This window comes from Schistocerca serialis, chromosome 1 (assembly GCF_023864345.2).
Source record: "Schistocerca serialis cubense isolate TAMUIC-IGC-003099 chromosome 1, iqSchSeri2.2, whole genome shotgun sequence".
NCBI lineage: Eukaryota > Metazoa > Arthropoda > Insecta > Orthoptera > Acrididae > Schistocerca > Schistocerca serialis.
Genome location: NC_064638.1, coordinates 306,510,932 through 306,534,295, shown reverse-complemented (window position 1 = coordinate 306,534,295; position 23,364 = coordinate 306,510,932).

Sequence of the window (23,364 nt, the reverse complement as noted above, 5' to 3'; positions counted from 1 at the left end):
AGTGGGCTCCGAATTCTAGCTTGTAACACGGCTTTGCTTAACTACGTTGGTGCGTGAGTTCACTGTCATCGACCATTTTCCATACGGTCTCGACTTGGTCCCATCCGATTGTCGTCTTTTTCCAAAACTTAATTAACATCATCAAGGTCTTCACTGAGATAGTGATGTAGCGGTGCAAGTAGAGGTGAGATTGTGGCTCTGTCAACAAAAATTCTGCAAAGACGGTATCAACAGAACTAGTCTCTCGGTTGGAGAAATGTGTTCGTCGCCAGGGTGACCACGTTGAAAATAAAATGTAGACACGAAGAATAAAGATGTAGAACGTTAATACCTTTTGTTTCATTTAAAAAGCTTAAGAGCTATCACATAAAAAATTCGGAAGCATTAATTTTCAGCACTGACTTGTATTCTATAACCTTCCAGCAGAAATAAAAAATGTGTTACTCCTACACTCCTGGAAATGGAAAAAAGAACACATTGACACCGGTGTGTCAGACCCACCATACTTGCTCCAGACACTGCGAGAGGGCTGTACAAGCAATGATCACACGCACGGCACAGCGGACACACCAGGAACCGCGGTGTTGGCCGTCGAATGGCGCTAGCTGCGCAGCATTTGTGCACCGCCGCCGTCAGTGTCAGCCAGTTTGCCGTGGCATACGGAGCTCCATCGCAGTCTTTAACACTGGTAGCATGCCGCGACAGCGTGGACGTGAACCGTATGTGCAGTTGACGGACTTTGAGCGAGGGCGTATAGTGGGCATGCGGGAGGCCGGGTGGACGTACCGCCGAATTGCTCAACACGTGGGGCGTGAGGTCTCCACAGTACATCGATGTTGTCGCCAGTGGTCGGCGGAAGGTGCACGTGCCCGTCGACCTGGGACCGGACCGCAGCGACGCACGGATGCACGCCAAGACCGTAGGATCCTACGCAGTGCCGTAGGGGACTCCACCGCCACTTCCCAGCAAATTAGGGACACTGTTGCTCCTGGGGTATCGGCGAGGACCATTCGCAACCGTCTCCATGAAGCTGGGCTACGGTCCCGCACACCGTTAGGCCGTCTTCCGCTCACGCCCCAACATAGTGCAGCCCGCCTCCAGTGGTGTCGCGACAGGCGTGAATGGAGGGACGAATGGAGACGTGTCGTCTTCAGCGATGAGAGTCGCTTCTGCCTTGGTGCCAATGATGGTCGTATGCGCGTTTGGCGCCGTGCAGGTGAGCGCCACAATCAGGACTGCATACGACCGAGGCACACAGGGCCAACACCCGGCATCATGGTGTGGGGAGCGATCTCCTACACTGGCCGTACACCACTGGTGATCGTCGAGGGGACACTGAATAGTGCACGGTACATCCAAACCGTCATCGAACCCATCGTTCTACCATTCCTAGACCGGCAAGGTAACTTGCTGTTCCAACAGGACAATGCACGTCCGCATGTATCCCGTGCCACCCAACGTGCTCTAGAAGGTGTAAGTCAACTACCCCGGCCAGCAAGATCTCCGGATCTGTCCCCCATTGAGCATGTTTGGGACTGGATGAAGCGTCGTCTCACGCGGTCTGCACGTCCAGCACGAACGCTGGTCCAACTGAGGCGCCAGGTGGAAATGGCATGGCAAGCCGTTCCACAGGACTACATCCAGCATCTCTACGATCGTCTCCACGGGAGAATAGCAGCCTGCATTGCTGCGAAAGGTGGATATACACTGTACTAGTGCCGACATTGTGCATGCTCTGTTGCCTGTGTCTATGTGCCTGTGGTTCTGTCAGTGTGATCATGTGATGTATCTGACCCCAGGAATGTGTCAATAAAGTTTCCCCTTCCTGGGACAATGAATTCACGGTGTTCTTATTTCAATTTCCAGGAGTGTATTTACAGAGCTGAATTTTTTCTCGGACATACTCCTTCGCATTCTCCCCAAGAGTTCCTCGCAGGAGTTGAGAAGCCATTCGCTATAAGGCGTTGCTCTACACCGACTACTACTAGAAGATTCTGTGCAGCTTCTCAGTAACTATTTACGGATTACTCTGTACACTCATTCCATCTCGTGAAACTAACGGAGAAACCAACCTATTTACTGAAAACTGCCTTACTGTGGAAAGACAGAATATGGTCATTTTCTCTGAATCGAGATTAGTCCTACGTGTCGTTAGGATTCTGCTCTACACAGCTGCAGGTTGCATTACAAAAGCTAGCCCGTAGATCTTGTTAGTGCTGTTAAGTATCAACGACCTTTGAAAGGAGTACCGACGTTTACATGTATCACATACCGTAAAAAAAAGTTATAGAACTCACAACCTCCAAAATAATACGAGAACATTGTGTGAGGGGCTTTCCTTCCGATAGTAGTTTTATGAGTTGCAATTTTAAAAATGCTTGGGTTCGTGACTAAAATGTTATGTGTTTATGACTAAGTTGATATATAGATAATTGAGAAGAATTTGCTCTTTTATGAATTGACTCACACGTTAGAATGCCGCCCAAGAAGCGCTTTATCACAGTATGAGACTATTTTGTAATGACACGCAGAACGTTACTCTTCGAATATGGCGTACGCATACAAGTCTCCTATTATAATTTAATTTTCCTCTTCCCTAAGTATTGTAATAATATCTTTATTTCGTCATAATTTCTTTCAACCTCTCCAGCATGTGCAGCGTGAGTACGTAGAATATTAGTTACATTTATACAACTGCACATCAATATATTCTCAAAAGTTTCTTAGAAGTAAATAACCGGATAGGAGTATAGCTGAAACAGTTTATAGCGACATCAAAAGAAGCGACGGTTTACGATCGTTGTAGTCGATAGTCGCACAAACAGCATTTTTGCTTTGTTTCTTGATATAAATTTCGTATCTGTGAATTTTAGGCTCGCACACAATTAAAACTTCAAAAAGCAGCAAAAATACAGTACATCTACGCAGCATTTGTGGAGAGGGACTGAACAAGAATTTTTCTTATGTTTATGCAGTACGTACAGCAGTAAAATGCCAGAAAAATGTAATAACGTTTAATAAGTGAAGACAGAAAAAGCAACGATTCAAATTGTTCAGTAATGTTGAAACGGTATTGGTTAATGAATGAGATAAAGGTCTGAACGATATTCAGACTTGCTGTAAGTGCTGTACAGCATAGTATTGTCGAATGAGAGGATTTAGTTGCTTATTATTTTATCTTGTAGTGTCTGCGTTTATGATCCTCATTATACAGTGTTCCTTCAGACACTACTGATGATCCACAGCTGCTCTTTAAATATTACGAAACTTTTGTTCGATATCTTTGTGCTCAGATGATCTCGCCCGTTTGATATTTAAAGAACTTTGTTCGGAAAGGGACTGTACTTTCTCTCTGTGGTTCCAAGTTGGAGAAATCGTTGATTGCGAGACACCCAATTCCTTCGCAATACTGACATTTGTTTTCGCCTTTTCTAATCGCCATATTATGTGTGAATTTTCTTCGACATTAAACAGTTTCCTCTTTTTTTCCGACATCTTTAAAGCCATGACTGTTTAATACACATATTGATTTTAAAAAATCTAAAGAAAACGAGAGTTTCAAATTAAGCGTTACATCCTTGTTGGTAGTACCCAACTACATAATAGACAAAAATGAACATTGGACGTTACAGTCGATATGACAAAAATGAACATTGGACGTTACAGCCGATATATGTCTTCGAAAATAATGAAAAATATGTAGTTTCACACAATAAGTTGCAATAAAAGATGTCGTATTAAGCGATATTTTAAATATAGCGTTTGCATAGGATTTAGATGGTAACATTAGATTTCGCAGCTGTAGCCAATTTGTTAAAAGCGATATCGCTATAAATTATATCGACTGCTATAGTATTTAAATGATGAACACACGAGTTTATGAGTACCATTTACGGAATGATATCGCAGTATATAACCAAGGTGGCAGAAGATATTTACAGTGCGTACACGCAGCTCGCTTGACAAACAACAAGGGAGCTAAATTGCCTTCTGGGGCAAGCACAGACGTGTGTATCTGGACGTGAAGTCGCGCTCTATGGCAGAGTTGCGGCGTGCAGACACTTACCGAGCAAAGGCCTGCGGCGGAAGTCCCGTCACGTCCCGCTACCTTATTAGGCTGTGTTCCCAGTGAGCCGCCAAGCTGCCTACACACCAGGGGCGGCTCACCGGCTGCCTAAACAGACAGGGGCATCGTACTTGCCGCCTGTGGAGTAGCACCAGTGGCTCGGTGAGGGTTCTGTTTGAGGCTATAAGAAACACGCTGACTCCGTTTCACCTTATTTTTCGTCTTCTTTTCTTTTGCCTGTTTCACTTCTTTGTTTTTCAAGCTCTCTCTACTTCTCTCAGCCTAATCCTCTATCTTTTTTGGTCATCATTATTACATTTTCTTTCAACAATACTACTGGAGTCCGTTCTGTTGTGTCTTAGTGGAAACCATCAATCGGTAAAGCGGTGTATAGTTATAAAGAAATAGCATGTGTAGCCTATCTCTAATCTGCCATAATTTGGATTATAAGTATTTAGTCAAATCCTGGAAGATTTAATGTCAAATCTACTTTTAAATTTCTATCTTTGAAATGTTGGCTGTGAGCAAAATTACGGATAGCACATACATGATGGATTTCTCTGAAACGTAATTTGAAAAGCCAACATGTACTCAAACACTTCTTTAACTTCATCAAATGTCTACACAGTGTATGGGGGGGGGGGGGGGGGGTATTAGCAGAAGAAGGAAAAATGAGTTTCCCATTTCGTTTAAGCCATTTTTATCGTGTCGCTAGCTTGTTGTTATTGCTGTTGTTGTTGTTGTTGTGGTCTTCAGTTCTGAGACTGGTTTCATGCAGCTCTCTTTGCTACTCTATCATGTGCAAGCCTCTTCATCTCTGAATAACTACTGCAGTCTAAATCCTTCTGAATCTCCTTAGTGCATTCATCTATTGGTCTCACTCTACGGCTTTTACCCTCCACGCTTCCTTCCAATACTACATTAGTGATCCCTTGATGCCTCAGAACGTGTTTTACCAACCGATCCCGTGTTCTAATCAAGTTGTGCCACAAATTTCTCTTCTTACCAGTTCTGTTCAGTACCTCCTCATTAGTTATGTGATCTACTCACCTAATCTTCAGCATTCTTCTGCCGTACCACATTTCGAAAGCTTCTGTTCTCTACTTGTCTACACTGTTTATCGTCCATGTTTCACTTCCACACATATCTACACTCCATACAGAAGTCTTCAGAGAAGGCTTACTAACACTTAAATCCATACTTAATGTTAACAAATTACTCCTCTTCGTAAACGCTTTCCTTGCCATGGACAGTGTACATTTTATATCTCCTCTACTTCGGCCATCATTAGCTATTTTGCTCTCCACATAGCAAACATTATATATTACTTTAAGTGTCTCATTTCCTAATCTAATTTCCTCAGCATCACCTGATTTATTTCGACTACATTCCATTATCCTCGTTAGCTTTTACTGACGTTCATCTTATATCCTCCTTTCAAGACACCGTCCATTCCGTGCAACTGCTCTTCCAGGTCCTTTGCTTTCTCTGTGAAAATTACAATGTTGTCAGCAAAATTAAAAGTTTTAATTTCTTCTCCATGGAATTTAATTCCTTCTCCAAATTTTTCTTTTGTTTCCTTTACTGCTTGCTGAATATACAGATTGAGCGACATCCGGGGTAGGCTATAACCCTATCTCACTCCCTTCTCGACCACTGCTTCCCTTTCGTACTCCTAGACTCTTATAACTACGATCTGGGTCTGTAGGAGCTGTAAATAGCCTTTCGCTTCTTGTATTTCACACCTGCCACCTTCAGAATTTGAAAGGGAGTATTCCAGTCAACATTGTCAAAAGCTTTCTCTAAGTTTCCTTAACCTATCTTCTATGAGTAGTCGTAGGGTCAGTATTGCCTCGCGTGTTCCAACATTTCTACGGAATCCAAAATGATCTACCTCGAGGTCGGCATCTACGAATTTTTACATTTTTCTGTAAATGATTAGTGTTAGTATTTTGCAGCCGTGACTTATTACACTGATAGTTCGGTAATTTTCACACATGTCAGCACCTGCCTTCCTTGGAACTGGGATTATTACATTGTTCCCGAAGTCTGAGGGTATTTCGCCTGTCTCCTATAATTTGCTCACCAGATGGAAGATTTCTGTCATGGCTGGCTCTTTCAAGGTTATTAGTAGTTCTAATGGTATGTTGTCTACTCCCGCGCCTTGTTTCGACTTAGGTCTTTTAGTGCTCTCTCAAATTTTTCACGCAGCATCATATCTCCCATTTCATCTTCAACTACGTCCTCTTCATTTCCATAATATTGCCCTCAAGCACATCGCCCTTGTATAGACCCTCTACATACACCCTCCACCTTTCTGCTTTCCCTTCTTTGCTTACGGCTGGTCTCCATCTGAGCTCTTGATATTCATACAGGTGGTCCTCTTTTCTCCAAAGGTCTCTTTAATTTTCCTGTAGGCAGTATCTATCTTACCCCTAGTGATATATGCCTCTACATCCTAACATTTGTTCTCTAGCCATCTCTGCTCAGCCATTTTTTACTTCCTGTCAATTTCATTTTTGAGACGTTTTTATTCATTTTCGCCTGCTTAATTTACGGTATTTTTATATTTACTTCTTTCGTCACTCAAATTCAGTATCTCTTTTGTTACCCAAGAATTTCTACTAGCCCTCGTCTTTTTACCTACTTGGTCCTCTGCTGCCTTCATTATTTTATCTCCCAAAGCTATCCATTTTTCTTCTGCTGTATTTCTTTCCCCTGTTATTGTCAACCGTTTCTTTAATGCTCTCTCTGAAACTCTCTAAAACCTCTGGTTCTTTCAATTTATCCAGGTCCCATCTCCTTAAATTCCTACCTTTTTTTTTTGCAGTTTCTTCTGTTTTAATCTACAGTTAATAACAAAGAAATTGTGGTGAGAGTGCACATCTGCCCCTGAACAGAGAACCGACTCGTGGTGACAAACAGACCCGAACTATTTGAAACAGTAAATGCAGAACAGGGAATCAGCGATCATAAAGCGGTTACGGCATCGATGATTTTAGCCGTAAACAGAAATATTAAAAAAGGTAGGAGATTTTTCTGTTTAGCAAAAGTGACAAAAAGCAGATTACAGAGTACTTGACGGCTCAACACAAAAGTTTTGTCTCAAGTACAGATAGTGTGGAGGATCAGTGGACAAAGTTCAAAACCATCGTACAATATGCGTTGGATGAGTATGTGCCAAGCAAAATCGTAAGAGATGGAAAAGAGCCACTGTGGTACAACAACCGAGTTAGAAAACTGCTGCGGAAGCAAAGGGAACTTCACAGCAAACATAAACATAGCTAAAGCCATACAGACAAACAAAAATTACGTGAAGCGAAATGTAGTGTGAGGAAGGCTATGCGAGAGGCATTCAATTAATTCGAAAGAAAAGTTCTATGTACTGACTTGGCAGAAAATCCTAAGAAATTTTGGTCTTATGTCAAAACAGTAGGTGGATCAAAACAAAATGTCCAAACACTCTGTGACCAAAATGGTACTCAAACAGAGGATGACAGACTAAAGGCCGAAATGCTAAATGTCTTTTTCCAAAGCTGTTTCACAGAGGAAGACTGCACTGTAGCTCCTTCTCTAGATTGTCGTACAGATGACAAAATGGTAGATATCGAAATGGACGACAGAGGGATAGAGAAACAATTAAAATCGCTCAAAAGAGGAAAGGCCGCTGGACCTGATGGGATATCAGTTCGATTTTTCACAGAGTACGCGAAGGAACTTGCTCCCCTTCTTGCAGCGGTGTACCGTAGGTCTCCAAAGGATTGGAAAAGGGCATAGGTCATCCCAGTTTTCAAGAAGGGACGTCGAACAGATGTGCAAAACTATAGACCTATATCTCTAACGTCGATCAGTTGTAGAATTTTGGAACACGTATTATGTTCGAGTATAATGACTTTTCTGGAGACTAGAAATCTACTCTGTAGGAATCAGCATGGGTTTCGAAAAAGACGGTCGTGTGAAACCCAGCTCGCGCTATTCGTCCACGAGACTCAGAGGACCATAGACACGGGTTCACAGGTACATGCCGTGTTTCCTGACTTCCGCAAGGCGTTCGATACAGTTCCCCACAGTCGTTTAATGAACAAAGTAAGAGCATATGGACTATCAGACCAATTGTGTGATTGGATTGAAGAGTTCCTAGATAACAGAACGCAGCATGTCATTCTCAATGGAGAAAAGTCTTCCGAAGTAAGAGTGATTTCAGGTGTGCCGCAGGGGAGTGTCGTAGGACCGTTGCTATTCACAATAAACATAAATGACCTTGTGGATGACATCGGAAGTTCACTGAGGCTTTTTGCAGATGATGCTGTGGTGTATCGAGAGGTTGTAACAATGGAAAATTGTACTGAAATGCAGGAGGATCTGCAGCGAATTGACGCATGGGGCAGGGAATGGCAATTGAATCTCAATGTAGACAAGTGTAATGTGCTGCGAATACTCAGAAAGATAGATCCCTTATCATTTAGCTACAAAATAGCAGGTCAGTAACTGGAAGCAGTTAATTCCATAAATTATCTGGGAGCACGCATTAGGAGTGATTTAAAATGGAATGATTATATAAAGTTGATCGTCGGTAAAGCAGATGCCAGACTGAGATTCATCGGAAGAATCCTAAGTAAATGCAATCCGAAAACAAAGAAAGTAGATTACAGTATGCTTGTTCGCCCACTGCTTGAATACTGCTCAGCAGTGTGGGATCCGTGCCAGATAGGGTTGATAGAAGAGATAGACAAGATCCAACGGAGAGCAGCGCGCTTCGTTAGAGGATCATTTAGTAATCGCGAAAGCGTTACGGAGATGAAAGATAAACTCCAGTGGAAGACTCTGCAGGAGAGACGCTCTGTAGCTCGGTACAGGTTTTTGTTGAAGTTTCGAGAACATACCTTCACCGAAGAGTCAAGTAGTATATTGCTCCCTCCTACGTATATCTCGCGAAGAGACCATGAGGATAAAATCAGAGAGATTAGAGCCCACACAGAAGCATATCGACAATCCTTGTTTCCACGAACAATACGACACTGGAATAGAAGGGAGAACCGATAGAGGTACTCAGGGTACCCTCCGCCACACACCGTCAGGTGGCTTGCGGAGTATGGATGTAGATGTAGAAATTGTCTTAAAACTTAAAACCTGGTTTCTAAATCTCTGTCTTATCATTATATAATGTATCTGAAATCTTCCAGTGTCTCCAAGCCTCTTCCACGCATGCTATCTTCTTTCGTGATTCTTAAACCTGGTGTTAGCTATGATTAAGTTATGCTCTGTGCAAAATTCTACCAGGCGGATTCCTCTTTATTCCGGTCCACAGTCCATATTCATCTACTACTTTTCCTTCTGTTCCTTTTCCTCCAGTCGAATTCCAGTCCCTCACGAGTATTAAATTTTTGTCTCCCTAAACTATTTGAATAATTTCTTTTATCACGTCATACATTTCTTCAATCTCTTTACCATCTGCGGCGCTATTTGGCATATGAACTTGTATTATCGTGGTAGGCGCAGGCTTCGTGTCTGTCTTGGCTACAGTAATGCGTTCACTATGCTGCTCGTAGTAGCTTATCCGTGTTCCTAATTTCTTAGTCATTATTAAGCCTACTCCTACATTACCGTTATTTGATTTTTTGTTTATAAGCCTGTATTCACGTGACCAGAAGTCTTGTTCCTCCTACCACGGAATTCACTAATTCAACTATATCTAAATTTAACCTATCCATTCTCCTTTTTAAATTTTCTAACCTACCCGCTCAATTAAGGGATCTGACATTCCACGCTCCGATCCATAGAACGCCACTTTTGTTTCTCTTGATAACAAGGTCTTCCTGAGTAGTACCCGCCACGAGATCCCAATGGGGAACTATTTTACTTCCGGAATATTTTACCTATGGCAACGCCATTATTATTTAACGATGCAGTAAAGTTGCATGCCTTCGGAAAAAATTAATGCTGTAGTTTCTCCTTGCTTTGAGCCATTCGCATTACCAGCACAGCATTACTGTTTTCGTTGATGTTACAAGGCCAATTCAATCAATGACCCACACTGTCACCCCGCAACTACTGAAAATGCTGATGCCCCTCTTCACAAAAACCACATGTTTGTGTGGGCTCTCAACTGACACCCCTCCGTCGTGGATGCACCTAAGGTATGGCTATGTGTACCGCTGAGGCACGCAAGCCTCACTACCAAGGTCCATCGGGGTGGGGGTGATCACTAGCTTGTGAGGAGAAAACATATAAATACTTGTAGGTAACCAAGTTACTTTCGAATGCAAGTAGCCGAACAAACGATACACTTGTGTATCATCGTGTTTCACTTAAACTTGCATAAAAATGGCTCTGAGCACTCTGGGACTTAACTGCTGTGGTCATCAGTCCCCTAGAACTTAGAACTACTTAAACCTAAATAACCTAAGGACATCACACACATCCATGCCCAAGGCAGGATTCGAACCTGCGACCGTAGCTGTCGCGCGGTTCCAGACTGTAGCACCTAGAACCGCTCGGCCACTTCGGCCGGCCTTAACTTGCATAAACTTACCTTACGTAAACTGTAGACATTTCTATTCGTACTTGAAAATTTTTCCGTAATGTCCACTACAATGTTTTTATTTTAATGAAAGACTTTTCAATGTTCGTTTCTTTTCCGAAGTAAATCATTCGGATGTACAGATATCAAACTACACAATACACTAAAGGAAAATGGATAGTGGAAAGCACCAAATAACTGATTTAAGAGTATCATATTTGCGCCGACAAACGTTACTTATGCAATTCGAGAAGGCGACGTGCATTTCATGTAGCGTAAAAGCTTTGGACCCCTTACAAATGTAGCTTCCTTACTGAAAGAGCAGGCTGTACCTCACTGATCTACACTACTGGCCATTAAAATTCCTACACCAAGAAAAATGCAGATGATAAACGGATATTCATTCGACAAACGTATTATACTAGAACTGACATGTGATTACATTTTCACGCAATTTGGGTGCGTAAATCCTGAGAAATCAGTACCCAGAACAACCACCTCTGGCCGTAATAACGGCCTTGATACGCCTGTGCCTTGAGTCAGAGCTTGGATGGCGCGTACAGGTACAGCTGCCCATGCAGCTTCAACACGATACCACAGTTCATCAAGAGTAGTGACTGCGTATTGTGACGAGCCAGTTGCTCGGCCACCATTGACCAGACGTTTTCAATTGGTGAGAGAACTGGAGAATGTGCTGGCCAGGGCAGCAGTCGAACATTTTCTGTATCCAGAAACGCCCGTACAGGACCTGCAACATGCGATCACGCATTATCCTGCTGAAATATCCGGTTTCGCTGGGATCGAATGAAGGGTAGAGCCACGGGTCGTAACACATCTGAAATGCAACATCCAATGTTCAAAGTGCCGTCAATGTGAACAAGAGATGACCGAGACGTGTAACCAATGGCACCCCATACTATCAGGCCGAGTGATACGCCAGGATGACGATGACGAATACACGCTTCCATTGTGCGTTCACCGCGATGTCGCCAAACACGGATGTGACCATCACGATGCTGTAAACAGAACCTGGATTCATCCGACAAAATGACGTTTTGCCATTCGTGAACCCAGGTTCGTCGTTGAGTACACCATCGCAGGCGCTTGTGTCTGTGATGCAGCGTCAAGGGTAACCGCATGCATGGCCTCCAAGCTGATAGTCCATGCTGCTGCAAACATCGTCGAACTGTTAGTGCAGATGGTTCTTGTCTTGCAAACGTCCCCATCTGTTGACTCAGGGATCGAGACGTGGCTGCACGATCCGTTACAGCCTTGCGGATAAGATGCCTGTCATCTCAACTGCTGGTGATTCGAGGCCGTTGGGATCCAGCACGGCGTTCCGTATTACCCTCCTGAACCCACCGATTTCATTTTCTGCTAACAGTCATTGGATCTCGACCAACGCGAGCAGCAATGTCGCGATACGATAAACCGCAATCGCGATAGGCTACAATCCGACCTTTATCAAAGTCGGAAACGTGATGGAACGCATTTCTCCTCCTTACACGAAGCATGACAACAACGTTTCACCAGGCAACGACGGTCAAGTGCTGTCTGTGTATCAGAGATCGGTTGGAAACTTTCCTCATGTCAAAAATGTTCAAATGTGTGTGAAATCTTATGGGACTTAACTGCTAAGGTCATCAGTCCCTAAGCTTACACACTACTTAACCTAAATTATCCCAAGGACAAACACACACACCCATGCCCGAGGGAGGACTCGAACCTCTGCCGGGACCAGCCGCACAGTCCATGACTGCAGTGCCCTAGACCGCTCGGCTAATCCCGCGCGGCTTCCTCATGTCAGCACGTTGTAAGTGTCGCCATCGGCGCCAACCTTGTGTGAATGCACTGAATAGCTAATCATTTGCATATCATAGCATCTTCTTCCTGTCGCTTAAATTTCGCGTGTGTAGCACGTCATCTTCGTGGTGTAGCAATTTGAATAGCCAGTAGTGTAGTAAACATTCGGGATACGATGGGTCGGCATCGTCGAACACGATTCGTGAAGGTTAACGAGTTCCATTGTTAGCGTGGTGGATCACGTAGCGTAGCAGTTGTGTCAAATTGAGCTCTGCACCATCGTAAAATATGGGGTGTTTACAAATTAGTTATACAAAGTTGCCTTTCGTTGGGATGAACGTAAAAAAGCTGCAGAAATGTTTATGCCTTCCGTAAAATGAGAAATGTCCCATTTGTAATCAGTTCCCAGCAAAATCCTATGAAATAAGTATTGATATATGGTGGCAACTGCTTGTACCATCCGTTGTAGCACTCTTCGATGTTTCCCATAAGCGGAGGAGCAGACACATTGGGATTAAATCGGGTGATTGTGGAGGGCAGGATATTGCTCCACCACGTCCAATCCAAGTCGGCACATTCCTACAGAGATACGAGACAACTTCACGATGGTAATTCGATGGCGCGCCATCTTGCTGAAAAAAAATTGTGCCCGTATCATGCTGTAATTGAGGAATTAGATGATGTCGTTGATTTACCTGGAATACGAATGTGACATTGGCAACTTGTTCAACTGTTACGACACATACTGCTGACCGAACCTGACCCGAGGTCCTATATGATACGCAGGCAGTTTCTGTGAAACGACTGTACCAATCAACAACAGTTTGTCTTTGAGGTGGTGGCTTCCGATATTTAGTTCTGAATTGTCCCTGGACCATAATAACAGATTTGGATTCATGAAACCATAAACAACAACGCGCATACTCTGCACCGTTATACGACTTCGTGATGACAGTTGGACGAACTCATTCGAACATACCACACACCAGGAACTTCGGAAACAAACTGTACACAAGACGACCTAATTGTGCAGGAGGCGACGTCGTTAGAAATGCAACGAAATGCAGAGGGTTTTGCGGGTGATCAGTACCAGGGAAATAACTACGAACATAAATACACAAAAGTAAACGTACGTGGTGCAGTGATCTAGTGGTAGCAAGTAACCGCAATGATCCATTGTCATTACACTACAAGGTCAGTGATCAGTTACTGGAATCAGTCACAACCTTGAAGCATCTAGGATGTTATACCATGTCTGATTACCTTCATCAGACAACACATAAGATAGAGTTCTCCAAAATGGGGCAGGAGCAATTTCTATATCCTTAGCTACGGAAATTAAGAGCTGTCGCACAGCCGTGGTATGTGATAAGGATTAATGTGAATCATAGCTTTTGTAAGACGTTATCTCATTGCACTTCATTTGCACAGTAATATTTGAATTTTCTATTCATGCATCTATCAGCTGTCTCTTGGATTTTACTAAAATTATTTCACGATGTTGTTTTTATGTCAAAGCAACACTGGGCTATAACTGGAGCACAAACCGATTACATGCTCTTAGAGGATCATCTCGTGTATAAGTTTAGTTGGGTGACTGATGCTCTATGCAAATTTGTTCTCTTTGCTTTCCTGAGTTTTACACGGATTTGAACGAGAAAATAGCAGGATTTCTTAATAGGCACATTTTGTAATATAGCAGCTACACACTGACAAGCGAAAACATTATAACCACCTGCTTAATAGATTCTTTGTTTGTCTTTGGATCGAAATACACCACTCACTCTACATATCAGGTTCAAATGATTCAAATAGCTCTGAGCACTATGGGACTTAACATCTGTCATCAGTGCCCTACACTTAGAACTGCTTAAACCTAACTAACCTAAGGACATCACACACATCCATGCCCGCGGCAGGATTCGAACCTGCGACCGTAGCGGTCACGCGGTTCCAGACTGAAGCGCCTAGAACCGCACGGCCACACCGGCCGGCTTACACATCAGGGATCCGACAGTTTGTTGGTAGCTTTTTGGAGCTATGTGGCATTATGTGTCCACGCACAGGTCACGTAATTCGCGTAAATAACGGGCGCTGATTTGCATATGCAGTGATGGTGCCCGATATTGACCCAGATGGGTTCCATAGGATTTACATCAGGCGAAATTGGTCGCCGATACATCAACGTGAATTCGCTGTAATGCTACACAAACCATTGTAGCACGGTTATGGCTCCGAGGCACGGACAATTAAACTGCTGAAAGATGACATCGCCGTCGAGGAAGACATCAAGCATGAAGGGATGCAAGTGGTTCGCAGCTGTCAGCGTGTCTTCCATTACTACCACAGGCCCCATGAAAGCACAGGAGAATGTGTCGAATAGCATAATACTGTTCCCACCAGCTGGCGTCCGTTGGGCGCTGCACGTCTCGAGCGACCGTTCCCCTCGATGATGGCGTTTGATGGAAACGACCAGCGATCTAGTGTAGCAAAAATGTGATTGACCCGAAGAGTCGACACGTTTCCTGTGATCGACGGTCGAATCTTGATAGTCGTCGGGTCAACATGTGAAAACGTAGGGGTGGGCTGCTGTGAATCTCCATGTTCAACAACGTACGATGAGCGGTGTGCTTTTAAGTAGTTGTCTATTCACCAGCATCTTGCTCTTTTGTCACAGGTGCCACAGATCACTATCTATCCTTCTTTACAGAGCAGACAAGTCTCCGAACCCTAAGGTCCGTGAAAAGTCGTGGACGTCCAAGCATTTAGCGCCTAGTGGTAGGTTTCACTGTCCTTTTACCTCTTTACCTAGATGCTCACTACAACAGCTCGTAAACATTCGTCAGGCTTCGTCGGTTTAGAGATACTCGTTCACAGACTCTACATAAAAATAGTTCGCCAGTTGTCCAAGTCGCTTATCTCAATATCTTCATATCTTCACTATCGTGATCCCCCGACCGTGCCTGCTCCGCTTACATACTTTTGCTACCGCGTCACGTGCCCACACGCCACCACGCGGCATCCAAAGTGGCGGTGGGCAGTGGTCATAATACTTCGGCTGATCAGTATTTGTCACACTTATGACCGTGTCAGTCAAATGTGTATGGCACTAGATTCCGATCCTGGAAGGCCCAGGTTAAATCCCTGGCCCATCTAGAACAGTGCTCTGCCCACTCAGCCTGCTGCCAAATTGAGTATTGGTGATCTTTCTCTGGGGATAAAAAGGTGACCGGGGTGATGTTGGGGCGCCACTCTCCCACTCCTCGTGCCACAGCGTAGAAGGGCTGCGGTTTACTTGCAGTCAGACCAATTTCCTTTTTTTAACTTTTTTTTTGTAACACTCACAGTATTGTATTATTTTTACTTCTAAAATTAACTTTTCATGGAACAGAAAGAATTTGTTGTTAAATATTGACGGAAAGGCAAGGGGACTACTACCAGTATATCAGAGATTATTACGGGAAAATAGCGAGTAGCGGCTGCTGTGAAAGTGAACATTTACGTGTGGTGCAACACGGTAGGAGGTTCAAAGCTGACGTGGAGTTATGAACGTGGATCATCACAGTGCTGCCACATGGTGTACATTAGAGCCTTTCAGACAAATGGCTGACATGTTTGTGGCGCGTATTTGAAAACTCTTCATAGCCAATTCGTCCGCAAACGTTGCCAACTCGTTTGTGTTGAGCACCTTCGATACTGAACATTATAATGCGCACTTCTGTAGCAGTTACTAACAAGGCACATGTGACTGAGTGCAATCACGTTCTAGTTAAAAGTAGTGTCCGCCATTATCTCGTAGTCAAAACATGGAAAGTGATGGCTGAAAATACCTTCATGGTTATCGTTAGATACACTGATAATGAGAAGCAAATAGTAGTGACAGTGAAGACGGAAGTGGTTGCGGAACGTGCGAGCAAAATATTAAAAGGTTAGTTAGTCGATGGTGCGCAAATTATGTTATCAGCGATCAATACTTAGCGGAGTAGTATTCACCTATCTTCCCCAAGAAGAAGAAGGAAATGGTAGACAATAAATATCTGTTTGACGACGTTCACAAATGTGTTATTAGGCAGAAATTTACACAGTATTATCTACAATACTTCGAAATACCCACTTTGTGAGAAATTCACAGCTTTTGCCGCACGTAGACTGCTACACAAACAGCGGAACTCGGAAAAAATATGTATTTTTCATGACTCACATACCACTATGTGATCTTATTTCATCACCTGGCTCTTTTTCGTGATTATTTTATTCAGTGTCCTGGACATGTTTGCTTGGGCGGGAATTTTCAGTTTTTATCGCTAGTAATGCAAGCTCTTGTTGTGACCTGAGTTCCTGTTTGTAGGCAGGCGGTAGTCAGTACATGTGAATAAGGAGAAGCCACCATCGGCAGGGACGCCACTGTGGCCGAGCGGTTCCAGGCGCTTCAGTCCGGAACCACGCGGCTGCTACGGTCGCAGGTTCGAATCCTGTCTCGGGCATGGATGTGTGTGAAGTCCTTAGGTTAGTTAGGATTAAGTAGTTCTAACTCTAGGGGACTGCTGACCTCTGATGTCAAGTCCCATAGTGCTTGGAGCCCTCTGATTCATTTTTTTAATCATCTACACGTATTATCTACTGGACTGCGGGCTGGCCCATGCTTTTGTTGGCAGAGCCGACACATGCCCTTGCATAGGACAGATAAAGCCATGGAGCCATTGCCATCCCAATAGAATAACTGAACAATTTTGCCTTTTCTGTACGTACAGCGAAGCCTTGGCACAGCTCTAGCAGCATGAGAAAATCGCTTGCTGTGGCTCCAAATTTTGGTGTGTCCAATTCAATGAGCCACGCCTATCACTGTGTTTAGCACGAAGTGACTAACAAGTTGAAGAGATACTGTTCCAGTCGATTACCAACCTCGTGTTTGTATGTGTAGGAATTTCTGCATTGCCCCACCACCCTTGCTCCCAGTTCTTTCGTAAAATAAGCTATATTTTCGTTTGTCACGTAGGCCTTAACATTGACTACTTACTTCTGTGGAAAGACTCCTTTAAAAAAAAGAAAGAAAAAGAGGTCTGTTGAAAGTTTTGAACTACGATTCTAGGTGATTCGTCTCCTGGCTGCCGTGTGATACTCATTGGCATACGGGAGCTGTGCTGCTTGATTGGTTGTGATTTGTGGCCTCCTTTTACCTCGTTAACTCTGAATTCACAGGCTGCCCTGATTAGGAGATCCTGTTGTGTTTTCTCCATATAGTCCTCCATATAATTTGATTTCTCATTTTGTAGTTTCATTTGAACTTTTGAAGAATTTTGCTCGGCGTTAAGGAATAAGACAGTTCTCAAACAATTAAGAGCAAATAAGTACCTGGTACTCTAACTTGCCTTAAATTTCAAGATCCCAAAATGTCAAGATCCCACAGTATCCCACAACTTTGCCACGATTAGACGACTCACAAATTAGGGTTGAAACTTAAACAGTGGCAATTATTTATTCATAACCGATACAAAAGAGTTGCATGTTTGCACCTGTTAGTGTCCTTCATAGTAGTCACCAGCGTTGTGTGCAACCCGTTGCCAGTGATTTGGAAGGGATAGTATACCGTTAGCAGAGCCTGTTCTGTTGAATGGTGCGAATGGAGCGGTCTAAAGTTATGGTGATTCTCGTGTACGACAGTGATGGTGTTATCCTAACGGACTACGTTCCTCCACGGCAGACCGTCAATGTTCAGTATTACTGTTCGTTTTCGGAGCCTCACCAGCGACCAGCTTTGCTAAACAAGCGGCAACACTTTCTGCGCAACCCACCCATCATTTTGCACAACAAGGCGCGGGCGCAAACAGCGCAAGCTGTGGCTGCTCTGATCGGTCGATGGGGCTGGGAAGTACTGTACCACCCACCACACTCCCATGATTTAAGTCCTTGTGACTTTGATTTGATTCCGAAGACGGAGGAACCACTTCGTGGCATTCGCTTCAGAACTTTTCCAGAGATTCGACAGGCAGTAGACCGCTCCATTCACGCCATCAACAGAACAGGCTCTGCTAACGGTATACTACGCTTTCCACATCGCTGGCAATGAGTTCTACACAACGCTGGTGAAGGACACTCACAGGTGCAAACATGTACCTCTTTTGTAGCGGCTGTGAATAAACAGTTGCCACTACCTAAGTTCCAGCGTTCGTATAACCTGTTCTACTTTTGAGTCGTTGATCTCACTGTGACGGTGTTTTCGCTGTGCACAGCATTCAGTGTAATGCGTTTGGTTTCCGAGAGTGATAGATAAATGAGTCAGCATGTATGAACGAGATGAAATAGTTTTATAAAAGGCGCAATACTTAACATTATTACGAAAAAATAAAGTATCAGAATTAAAGTGAACAGTGGTGTATTCAGATGAAACTTGAATTCACTTGTAGTGCAGTGTGAATAAATGTTATCAAAATGGGCAAGAAGCATTGTCAACAGAAAGTGCAGCGCACTGTCGGCCTGCCGTGTATAGATGTAGCTCCACTAGTAAGAACACCGGAATGTATATTGTTACTGTTTCCCCATCTTGATCCTCAGACGTAAATACGACGGTGTTGCCACCATGAGGTCTTCGTTGCGGTTTTTCGGGCAGTACTTCACGCCTCTCCAGTCTCAGATGGGTTGGAAGTTCAAGTGCCTATGTTAGCTATCAATGTCATGAAAGCTGTAATAAGACGTGAATCAAACTGGAAGAAACTGAAAAAAATTCTATGCATTTTTTCCTGACAACACTTTTACGTTAAAATATGATTTTAAATCATTTTGAAACGAAATCTGTTTCTATATGTTTTAAAGGAAGTTGAAACTGATCTAATAGTCCACAGATGTACTACCTCTGCCTTATGGGCACAATATTTCGATGATCTGACAAGTCGTCATCAGATGAGATGCCGAGGATGGCGAAATGTCTGAGACCTGAAAAATTGTGCCTACAGAACGTTATGAATCTGTAGTAAATCAGTGAATTATTTGATCAACTAACGCACCGGGAGGAACTGAAGAATCACGAAGCTAAAATGATCTGTCGCAAATGAATTAAAGCACTGACGTTTGAACATCACTTTGGATGAAATGGTTCATACCTGAACGAAGACGGATATGCATATTTTTAATCGAGTAGAGAATCGTTATCCAGTGGATATAGAATGACGAAAAAATTTTAGTTTTAGGCTCCGGTAATTTAAATTAAATTGCATCCTGTCAATAGGCGAAATGGCAGAAATAGCACTAGTGCATGCATAAACATACATGATTTGTGAATTAAAGTTATGATATTTAATTTGATGTTTTATTGTGTTAAGGCAGTTGGATGCAGTACTGGACTGAAGCAAACTGATGCTCTATCCCTACTTATCTTCAACTTTGTCATGAAAAAAGTAGTAAGAGAAACCAAACAAGCAAAAAATGGAAACATCACTGATAAACGACAAAATGTATTGGTCTCTGCAGATGGTAGTTTTAATACGAAAGAACAACCATGACACTGAACAGCTACTGAAAAAACTATGAAACCGATCTGAAAATAGGTTTAAAAATTGATAGATGATCATATAAAGGGTAAACATGGCTACAGAACAACGTGATGACCATCACTTAGGAAAATACACCTTCAAGAACATATCCAACTTCAAATACCTTCTTGAAAATAGTAAATTACTTTTCCTTCCTAAAACTTCTATCCTCCCAACTCTTGACCAGGAAAAGCAAGCTGAAAATATACGAAACAGTCATCAGGACAGTACTGCTGTATGGAGCATGCCCAAAAGAGAAGAGCGCCAACACTCAGACTTCGAAAATGAAGCGTAAAAAAAAATCTTTGGGCCAACATTTTATCACGCAGCACAAAGATGGATTTGGAGATCCAATGAAAAACTAGACATGCTTGTGGAGCAATCCTTGGTAGTGAGCATCGCCAAAGTGAGACGCTTGCAATGGGCTGTCAGAAGAGACCCTGGCAGAAGAGTCCGTCAGATTACGACAAAAATGAAGGGGCAAGGCTCAAGACTCCTTGGACGGCCAGGAACCAGATGGCAAGACGAGGAAACCTCAAACTCCAGAACAACGACGCAAGACAGGAAGAACTTGGGGGAGATGCTGAGAGCGGAATCGTCACGGCCCAAAGAAGACATTGGAATGAGTGAGTGAGTGAGTGAAAGACAGTTGTTAGCAAGCGTCCGAAATACCAGAGAGTTGATTTACTGACACGGGGACCCTCCATACTGTAAATCACGGATTTTGTTGCCCTTCAAACATGTTGTAGAGGCACTTACCCTGAGTATAAGGCTATCCGGTTTTTTAGCGACGAGCCTTGGTTTTTGAGAAAATCGACTTTGAAGTTCATTTCGTGCTTTGTATATCCTTAATAGTACGCGCGTAACAAGCAAGTCAGCGGAGCGGTAAAAGTTCACGTCTAGTGCGCTGGAGGTACTGTGTTCGAATCCTGCTCGTGAACTTTTCTTGTTTTTTTCAAAATCGACCGCATTTTTCAATTTTATTTCAAAGAATATCAACAAACAGTGTAAGATGTGCGAAATTATAAAGATATATTCAGCTATTAATTTTTTCTGTCATACAATATTACGTAAGCTTCTTTTCCATCGTTTACATTGCTTGATGTGCCGGAACAATATTGTGGGTGAAGCTTTTCATAGAAACAACCGAAGCAGTTTTCGCAGCACCACGCGCATTTTATGAAAGAGACCATCTTGCAGGCGCACAGTTTCTTCATGAGCGATACCGGGAAACACAATTCTTTTGCATTCAAAAAGATTCCTCTTTCATCCGCTAATTTCGATGGGAACCATGCTTATCTAATCATGCTTACAAAAGTAGCTGCGCTGAATTGATGTAGAATTGTTGTTGTTGTTGTGGTCTTCAGTCCTGAGACTGGTTTGATGCAGCTCTCCATGCTACTCTATCCTGTGCAAGCTTTTTCATCTCCCAGTACCTACTGCAACCTACATCCTTCTGAATCTGCTTAGTGTATTCATCTCTTGGTCTCCCTCTACGATTTTTACCCTCCACGCTGCCCTCCAATACTAAATTGGTGATCCCTTGATGTCTCAGAACATGTCCTACCAACCGATCCCTTCTTCTGGTCAAGTTGTGCCACAAACTTCTCTTCTCCACAATCCTATTTAATACTTCCTCATTAGTTATGTGATCTACCCATCTAATCTTCAGCATTCTTCTGTAACACCACATTTCGAAAGCTTCTATTCTCTTCTTGTCCAAACTATTTATCGTCCATGTTTCACTTCCATACATGGCTACACTCCATACGAATACTTTCAGAAATGACTTCCTGACAGTTAAATCTATACTGGATGTTAACAAATTTCTCTTCTTCAGAAACGCTTTCCTTGCCATTGCCAGCCTACATTTTATATCCTCTCTACTTCGACCATCATCAGTTATTTTGCTCCCCAAATAGCAAAACTCCTTTACTACTTTAAGTGCCTCATTTCCTAATCTAATTTCCTCAGCATCACCCGACTTAATTAGACTACATTCCATGATCCTTGTTTTGCTTTTGTTGATGTTCATCTTATATCCTCCTTTCAAGACACTGTCCATTCCATTCAACTGCTCTTCCAAGTCCTTTGCTGTCTCTGACAGAATTACAATGTCATCGGCAAACCTCAAAGTTTTTATTTCTTCTCCATGAATTTTAATACCTACTCCGAATTTTTCTTTTGTTTCCTTTACTGCTTGCTCAATATACAGATTGAACAACATCGGGGAGAGGCTACAACCCTGTCTTACTCCCTTCCCAACCACTGCTTCCCTTTCATGTCCCTCGACTCTTATAACTGCCATCTGGTTTCTGTACAAATTGTACATATCCTTTCGCTCCCTGTATTTTACCCCCGCCACCTTTAGAATTTGAAAGAGAGTATTCCAGTCAACATTGTCAAAAGCTTTCTCTATGTCTACAAATGCTAGAAACGTAGGTTTGCCTTTCCTTAATCTTTCTTCTAAGATAAGTCGTAAGGTCAGTATTGCCTCACGTGTTCCAGTGTTTCTACGGAATCCAAACTGATCTTCCCCGAGGTTGGCTTCTACTAGTTTTTCCATTCGTCTGTAAAGAATTCGTGTTAGTATTTTGCAGCTGTGACTTATTAAGCTGATAGTTCGGTAATTTTCACATCTGTCAACACCTGCTTTCTTTGGGATTGGAATTATTATATTCTTCTTGAAGTCTGAGGGTATTTCGCCTGTTTCATACATCTTGCTCACCAGATGGTAGAGTTTTGTCAGGACTGGCTCTCCCACGGCCGTCAGTAGTTCCAATGGAATATTGTCTACTCCGGGGGCCTTGTTTCGACTCAGGTCTTTCAGTGCTCTGTCAAACTCTTCACGCAGTATCATATCTCCCATTTCATCTTCATCTACATCCTCTTCCATTTCCATAATATTGTCCTCAAGTACATCGCCCTTGTATAGATCCTCTATATACTCCTTCCACCTTTCTGCTTTCCCTTCTTTGCTTAGAACTGGGTTTCCATCTGAGCTCTTGATATTCATACAAGTCGTTCTCTTATCTCCAAAGGTCTCTTTAATTTTCCTGTAGGCGGTATCTATCTTACCCCTAGTGAGATAGGCCTCTACATCCTTACATTTGTCCTCTAGCCATCCCTGCTTAGCCATTTTGCACTTCCTGTCGATCTCATTTTTGAGACGTTTGTATTCCTTTTTGCCTGTTTCACTTACTGCATTTTTATATTTTCTCCTTTCATCAATTAAATTCAATATTTCTTCTGTTACCCAAGGATTTCTACTAGCCCTCGTCTTTTTACCTACTTGATCCTCTGCTACCTTCACTACTTCATCCCTCAAAGCTACCCATTCTTCTTCTACTGTATTTATTTCCCCCATTCCTGTCAATTGCTCCCTTATGCTCTCCCTGAATCTCTGTACAACCTCTGGTTCTTTTAGTTTATCCAGGTCCCATCTCCTT